This window comes from Thunnus thynnus, chromosome 18 (genome assembly GCF_963924715.1).
Source record: "Thunnus thynnus chromosome 18, fThuThy2.1, whole genome shotgun sequence".
NCBI lineage: Eukaryota > Metazoa > Chordata > Actinopteri > Scombriformes > Scombridae > Thunnus > Thunnus thynnus.
In genome coordinates this window covers 23,204,120-23,212,296 of record NC_089534.1, presented here as the reverse complement: position 1 = coordinate 23,212,296, position 8,177 = coordinate 23,204,120, and the positions used below count along the sequence as shown (strand labels likewise).

General features: G+C 40.0%; 1 long non-coding RNA gene across 1 annotated transcript; it reads left to right on the top strand.

Annotated features, from left to right (window-relative positions):
• Window positions 1-1,044: 1,044 nt before the first annotated feature.
• LOC137168919 (uncharacterized) lies at window positions 1,045-1,805 on the top strand. The gene is made up of 3 exons (XR_010924364.1): window positions 1,045-1,308; window positions 1,426-1,461; window positions 1,641-1,805. It is a non-coding gene; the product is annotated as an uncharacterized lncRNA (long non-coding RNA).
• The last annotated feature ends 6,372 nt before the right edge of the window (window positions 1,806-8,177 follow it).

Genomic DNA, 8,177 nt, shown 5'->3' with positions numbered 1-8,177 from the left:
CAATTACAATTTTCAAGTAAATTGCCTAACACTAGGCGATAGGGCTGCAATATGATAAAAAAAAAAAAATTGCAACTGACACTGTTTGCTTCAGGGTTTCAGCTTGAAGTCTTTCTTGTAGAGGATGCTGTACTTTCACGTGTATATGTGTGTTTATTTGTGAGTAGTAGTATATGGTATATAATTTACAGTGGAACCAGATGTGTGTTGGTGTCAGGACAGTATATGCACTGCACAGCATGATGGCGACGCGTAGTAGTATTTCAAATGCAACACTTCCAAATTAAGAAAAGTTTGGTTGCAAAATAGACACAGTGAAATGTGACAAACAAAGAGTCTTCTTGTTTAAACAAATAGATTTCGATACAGATAATCGTTTCCATGGGGAGCAGATTATGGTGAAGCTGTAAACATGACAGCGACTCAAATGTCACCATAATAGACGTACAACTGTGGGTTTGTAGGAGGACAGGGGTCCCAGAGGCAATCAGAGATAATTATGGGATGTTTATAATGTCATTGCCTGAAACACACAAACACACACGCACACGCAACCACCCACCTACACAACACATTCTTGCACACACACTCATGTAAACACAGAAAAAATACACAAGATTGGAGTCAGAGCCTCCCTTTTAGGAAAATCTCAAATGGTTTTTAGGGATTTTAAGGCCTAAGTCCTCAAGATTCTTAAGAGCTCAAAGTATTCATATCCAGAAGAGCCTTTCATTCTTCAGGATGATGGATTTCCACTGAAAATCCACTGTGCAGAATGGAATGGCCAATGGAAAGCCAAACTTTGACTTTTTTTTTCTACAGGTAATTATTTCTGCGTTGCATCACATTGCTCTCCTTTATATTCAAACGGCATCGTCTCGCTGTCCAAACATTCCTTTTTCAGACTCGCAGGAATCTCTCCTCCGTCAGGCGGGGTTTGAGTAGACCTGGCTCCCATTAGCATTTGGAAACCCATGAGATATTTTTGTGATTGATTGAGATGGCCTGTTTACCCTGGAGCCTGCTGAGAAGTCACGAGTAAAACTGCTGACACTTCCTCTACTCGAATTAATGCTCCAAGAGGATTAAAGTAAATGTCGGCCAAAGTTTTTTAGCCCCTGCCTGACCCGGAGAGGGTTTATTAGACTGTCAAGAAGTAAATGAGTGTATCATTTTAGCCGTCATGTTAGAAGTGCACATCACTAACTGGCTGATACACTCACAAGATCATATATCCACAGAGAGAGATATGGAAGCAGAGAGAGGGAAGATTTTTGGATGGAAACACAGGCACGCAGGCAGCATCAGGTACAGTATTTGGATATCAGAACAGTAGTTTTCGTGCACTGTTTTGAGGTTTTTGACCTATTCTGAAACATAAAACCACTCATTACATTGCATTGTGTTATTTTTTTGTCCTTCTAGTACTCCATGTTGCAACAGGAAGCAACAGGATTTACGGTAAATGCTGTTTTCATGTATTTGTTTTTCGAACATCAACTCCATGGTCTCATTTGCTCAGCACATTAACATCAAAGTACTGCATTTAATTTGGCAGAGCTGTTTTATACAGAAACTCCTCTGCATCTCTTACCGTAAATATGCACATGATCATAAACATGCAAAACTCACTCACGCAGGCGAACGCACACAAACACAAACGCCTGCCAGATTGATCAGCAGGAGTCCACATGCTGGAAAGACGAATGATCTCACAGGAGTTCAGTGCAGAACATCACCTGGTATGTGTTAGCTGCAAGATATTAATAACTGTCAACTGATCATAAATGTGGAAAGGAAAATAATTGGAACTAAAGTGAATAAATGAGGAGAATGCCACTGACCTGGTAGAGGCACTGCAGGGGCGTTTTTAAGAGGGTGATGTTGCTTTTCAAGTGTTTTGTTCATGTAATTATAATGGATATTTAGTGGATGGTACAGTTAACACTATGAAGTGCTCCTTTAATTAAAAATCAAGCTCGTGGGGTCTCTAAAGTAGTCTTATTTTGGGATATTTCATTATATAAATTGTATTAAAACAGTATTTATCAACAGGTGATGGGAGGGGAATGTGGCTGAATTTGTGTCCAGAGCAGTAAAGATGTCATTGATCATATTTTTTCCCTTTCTGCCAAGTAAAAAGGAATCAAATGGCTCTGAAAAATAGACCTGTGTGTCTGCAGTCTGAGCCTGGAAATAAAATCATACTTTTACTGGAATCAGGACCATCGTCATCATGTGTGTGAGCAGGAGAGATTATAATTTTAAAAACAATAAAATGGCGATGTGTGCCGGGAGTGAAAATTCATAATCCACTACATCAGGTTTTAATACAGAGTCCACAGCTCAACTGGTTGACCTCTCTTTTATGTTCACTCTCCTCCAGCTCTCTTTGCAAGTTACAGTCCTGGTTGCAACAAGTCCTTCAAATTAAACGACCAAATGCGTCGTTTGACCATGTGCTCTCCAGAACAACACATAGAAGTATTTTCTAATCTGACTCAACTATCAGCAGTAATCAGCAGGACAACATAATTTGTCTGTACTTTCGTTAAAAAATAATGATGTTTTATAATCTGACAATGCTGTGGTTAAGGTCTGGTTAGGTTTAGGCACAAAAGTTGGGTGACCTCCGTCCTCATGGCTTCAACAATAATTACAGGGATAAGGTTGGAGAGCGATTGTAGTTACTTAGAAACAGGAAATGAACAGCGGCCTCCTGTTGTAAAGTTGGGTTTCATCCTCCATCCACCCCTCCCCCTCCAAATGAGGAAATTTGTCGTCATCTAAACTGTGTCACTGCTCCAAGTCATAATTATTATGGTGACTAGATAGCATCTGTCACTCATTACGACTGACTGACATTACCTACTGATCTATTGTCTCGTTTCTCTTAGGAGGACAGTCTCCACGGTTGCCATAGTGTCTCTATCCACCATTTCATCCAAACTGAGCACTTTTTTCCCCATTTTTTTGCTTCTCCAACACAACTTGCAGTATAAATGAACAAACCAAACTGTTTTTTAGTTCAGGAATATGCAAGGGTGTGTGATCTCTCTCTATTTCGAGGGTAGCCCAACAACATGACTCTAATTGTGGTCTACCTGTCATGTAGTGAGTTACCTCTGTATTATACCCATTCATACAATATATGCCTCTTTTTGGCTGTCAAGATTCAAAAACATATGTGTATCATGGTGGAAATAGTAGTACTGTATGTCTTGAAAGCCTTATGGTTGGTTCCCAGCTTATAGTTTGCAACTTCTGTAAAGCTCTTAAGCCTCTCAGAACACTTGGAGAAGACAAATTTCAAAGCAAATTGTGAGAAGTTTTAGACATTTATCATGTCACATGATGTTATTTTACATTGTATCCTCTCCTGGGCTGTTTACAAGGTAGCATAGTAATTGTTGTTGCCAGGTTACAGACCTCTAATCTGTCTTGATGTGGACAATGTCATGTGGAAAACTGTCCTCACCAGCAGCAGCTCACAGATACCACAAGTTGGTCTACAAAGTGTTTGAAACAAATGAGGGTTAACCTTTTGGACTCCTTGTGGGTGACTGGTTTGCACGCATGATGAAGCATGTCTGTATGCAAGGACACACACACACACACACACTTCAGACTGACATGTCAGGTTCATTATCCAACAAAAGCAAACACTGCTGTTAAACACAACTTGGTAAAGTGCATGTGTGTGTTAGCGCGCACATTAACATGTGACACCATGTTCTGGTGTGAGGTAGGTCAATATGGCAGACACATGGGGTTGGAATGAATGATTTCTTACTTGGAGTTTGACAACATGATATGCAGTACTACTTGTGGTATCCATGGTATGTGTGTATGTGTGTGTGTGTGTGTGTGTTATAACAATGAGAAACAGTCTTCTTACGGCCATAGCATGGTGTGTGTGTGTGTGTGTAGATGTTTGTGTGTGTGTGGTCCTTTTCTAGCATTTTCAACCACCAGCAGATGTTAGGGTGACCACCACAGGAGACAGTGGATGCTATTTCCATCTTGTGTGTCTTTGTGTATGTGCGTGCGTGTGTCTGTGTGTGACCACTACAAGGGTGGTAGAGGTTATTGTGACTGGAAGCCCAGCAGATAAAACAACATGGCTAACCGGGACCACCACAGACCTCACTCTATGTCTTATACGCACGCACACACACACACACTCGTGTTTCCATCACATGACCTCAGAGGACATTACACTGACGTAAATTAATTTCCTGGAGATTTACACTAACCATACTTGCCTAACCCTCACCTTAACCTTAAACCGAGTCTTCACCCTAAAATTTAATTATTTACATGATGGGGACTTGTTTTTTTCCTAAAAAGGGAGGCGAGTCCCCACATATGACTGTGTAAACAGATTTAAGTCCCCACAACATGAGGAATACCTAGTACACACACACACACAAACACACACTCGCTGAGTGCAGACCATTTGCCACCATTGTTAACTTTACTGTTTAACAGTAAACTAAACTTAAACTTTACTGTTTAACCAAGAGAGGAAAAATGTGTTTCCCTTTCCCTTTTACACAAGTCCTCTTTCCCTCTCTCTCACACATATGCGCGTGCACCTATACACACACTGTGTTGTAGACGGAGGATGGACTATGGAGAGGATGACATCATATTTTCTTCACACAGGAACACACATATCAATGAAAATGAAAAAAACAGCAGCACAGACTGACAGTCTGCTACTAGTAAGAAAGTCCTACTTGCTGTCATGGATAATACCTCCAGAAACAAAGTTAAAAGAAGACAGTTTATTGCTACAGCATGTATCCAAAAGCAGAGTTTACAAAGGCAAAGCAGAGACAACATGAGGAGGCGATAACACCCAAAGGGAAACTGCTCAAATGAAAGATGAATTCAATAAAACAGGAAGACAAGACTATATTTTCACTATAACTGTTCTGTATTTCAGCTGTTGGAGCCGCCGCCCTGCACCACAGAATGAGACCTTTTCTTCCTTGTTCCTCGCTTGTTCAGGTGAAAGTCTTCACTGTTACATTATTTCTGGCATCCTGAATTAAAGGTTCTCAGTTGGAGAGCGGCCATTACGGTAGACCAGACTGTGACCTCTGGCTGTGACCAATGTGGGAGTTTAAAGTCCAATACTGAAGGGTTTTTATTTCGTTGTGTATTTATGCTATATATTTGGGGGGAGGGGTACTGAGGGCATTCACCAGATGACTCATAATGTTGTCAGTGAGTCACAGTGTAATTAAACACATTTTATGAGGTGGATGATATTCATTAATTGATCAGTTGCTTATATGTGATGTAGATATGTGGTATATAAGTAATATATTAAGTATATATTAACTAAATAATCAATAATTATTCATTTATTATAAAAAATTATTCTTCATATATATTGAATTGTGTGCTTAGCTGCTGAAAAATTTCAAATTTTTCATGTTCAGCTGACCTGCTGTACACTTGCTAAGATTTCAGTGATTCAGTGGTAAAGCTAGAAATTAATTGGAATTAATCAATTAGAAGTGCACTAATTGGACACTGTCTTTTTTCCGTATAATAAACATCAATTCATATATTCTTTTCTCGGAAATGTTTTGGAAAAAGCTGGGAAATTATTCAGGAATGATGGTATCTGAGCAGCCTCATGAATGTGGTTAACACAATTTAAAGGATCACTTAAGCAAATAATTGGATAAATCTGGGTGGGGAAAGTGAAAAAGCAGTGCTTGCCCCTCCTTTATTACCACCAAGGGCAAGGCCCTTAACCCCAACTGCTGCAGTGGAGTCTCTCAGAAGCCAGCAGGTCAGACTGTGGTTGTACTGGGCAGCTTCCAGGTGTGAATGTGTTTAATTGTGTGAATGTGATCAGGGTGTTCCTGCAAAAGAGAGATTTCCTCTCACTGAAAAATCCCAGAATAAATATAAGTAAAAAAAAATAAAATATGATCTATATATGGGTCTCCTGTAATAATTTGGTCCCTCTGGACTGCTAAATGCATGCAATCATGCAGTCTCAGATATACAGTACTGTACGTGATGGTACATAAGGTGCACAGGCAATGAAAAACATCCCATGATGCATGTTGTTGTTCAAGCGTTAAATAGACATTTGACCATATTTGGATGTATTCTATAACACTGTCATTAGGCTAAAACACTTCACTTGCAACTAGTGTTGCTGACCTTTATCAGATGTTAGAACGTTTTCAGAAACATAACTTTTTACAACTTTTTTCCCCATTAAAGGGTTTTTTGGAGGAGGTTTTCCTTATCTGAATCGAGGCTCTAACAATTGTAAAGTGCCCCGAGGCAAATTGGTGATTTATGATATTGGACTATACAAATAAAAATGTACTTGACTTTAAAGTGACTTCACCAAAATGATCAATTCATATTTTGTTCACCATGCCCAATTATTTGGTAAAGGGTAAAACCCAATAATTACATGTTACAGCAGTATTTGTTATCACTTTACTTTTTAACAGTAGCTAGTAATAAGTAGAAATAGTGATAGTAATAAAATTGTAGCAGTGATTGTCATACTTGCTTTAATGCTAAAGTAGCAGCAGTAATAGTAGCAGGAGAAATGTTAATGGTATGATAATAGCAGTGATATTATATAGCAGGACCAGGAGACTCTAGGAGGGTTACAATAATGGGCCTGTTCAGTTGTCTTTTTCCCAGCATGCTTTGGAGCAGGTGAGAAGTTTCAACACAACAGAGGAAGCCTGACCATCTGGAAAGATGACTCATGTTTTCCAAACAGACTTGAGAGCAAATACAGCTTTGGTGATTTACAGTGAATTCTCAACATTTCTTCGAAACTTTTTGGACAGACAGGTGGAGTTTAGTGCTTTAAGATATTTCAGATACAGAAGTTTCAATCTGCACCTGGCAGGCACCGCAAGCAATAAAATGCATGTGCTAGTACTGTGAGGATCAGTTTGCAATAAGGTTAACAAACATCTTCCACCACAACTGTTACTTTTAGTCTATGTACTGCTACCATTACTGTTTTCTACCACTAACCTGCTCCAGCACATAGCAAGAAAAATAACCTTAAATATGCAGTTTCACTATTCAAGCAGTAAAATACTTGAAGTGAGGAGGGGGCTGTCTGAGTTTGGGGTCCAGTAAAAGCTGAACCAACCACACATTGAATACATGAGTTATGGGAATCGTGGGTGTTTGGCAGGACATCCTGTCATTTCTCCCCATAAATATGAAATTGAATGTCAGTGACAGAGCTGGAACTGCTCCCTGCAGGGGAAGTCTGTCCTGATTTGTTCTGCCAGACCGCTCTGGCGCTCTCAGTGTCACTGCTAACATTGTTATTTTGGCTGAATGGGTCGGCCTTTTGCCCTCCTGCACATTACAGCGTCATTTGCCAATGTTTTATCCTCTATCACACATACACTGCATAAAATCTATTGTGAACAAGCTCTTCACCTTATTGACCAGGTGGTAAACAGCAGGTATTACTATAAGAATTACTGCTATTACTGGTCTCTTTAAGTAATTTGTCATTTGTTCAAAGCATAGACTCTATACAAAGATGGGCGTAGTGAGGTGTGATGTCACCTGTTGGTTTGCCTTGGAGCTGGTTTGAAGCCCAGAGTTGCAGCTTATGGCTGGTGCCATCTTTTCTGTTTAGAAAATGGCCCTCCAAATAAGGAGTGTGGGGTGTTGCCTTTCATGCTCTGGAAACATGCCCCACTACTTGAAAACGAAGTGGCAATTACCATGGTTTGAGGTCGAAGCCAGTGCGGAAGTAAGTGCAATGTCACTGACGGCTGCCAGATACTCCAACTGACTCCTGTTCAAAATGCATCAACTTCTTTCCAGAAATAATAAATCAGTATGTTTTTTAACAAGTCATTATGGTCTCAATCTCTAAAGTCAGGCCCTCTAATAAGTGTGCTGGTGGTCATTTTGTAAATTATTGCTCCGTTAATAAGATTTGAAGACTTATAGTAGCTTTGATGTCTGCTGTGTGGGTGTTGATTGACAGCTGTGATTGGCAGCTGGTTCACCTGCTGCTCTCCCCGGCCCCGGGACTCGCACTGAGTCAGACTGTTGTCGAAATATTTGATAGCACAATTTAGCTGAAGTAGCTAATGTTAGCCTAGTTAGCCAAGTGTGTACTGCTTGGTGTTCCCAGTAAGCTA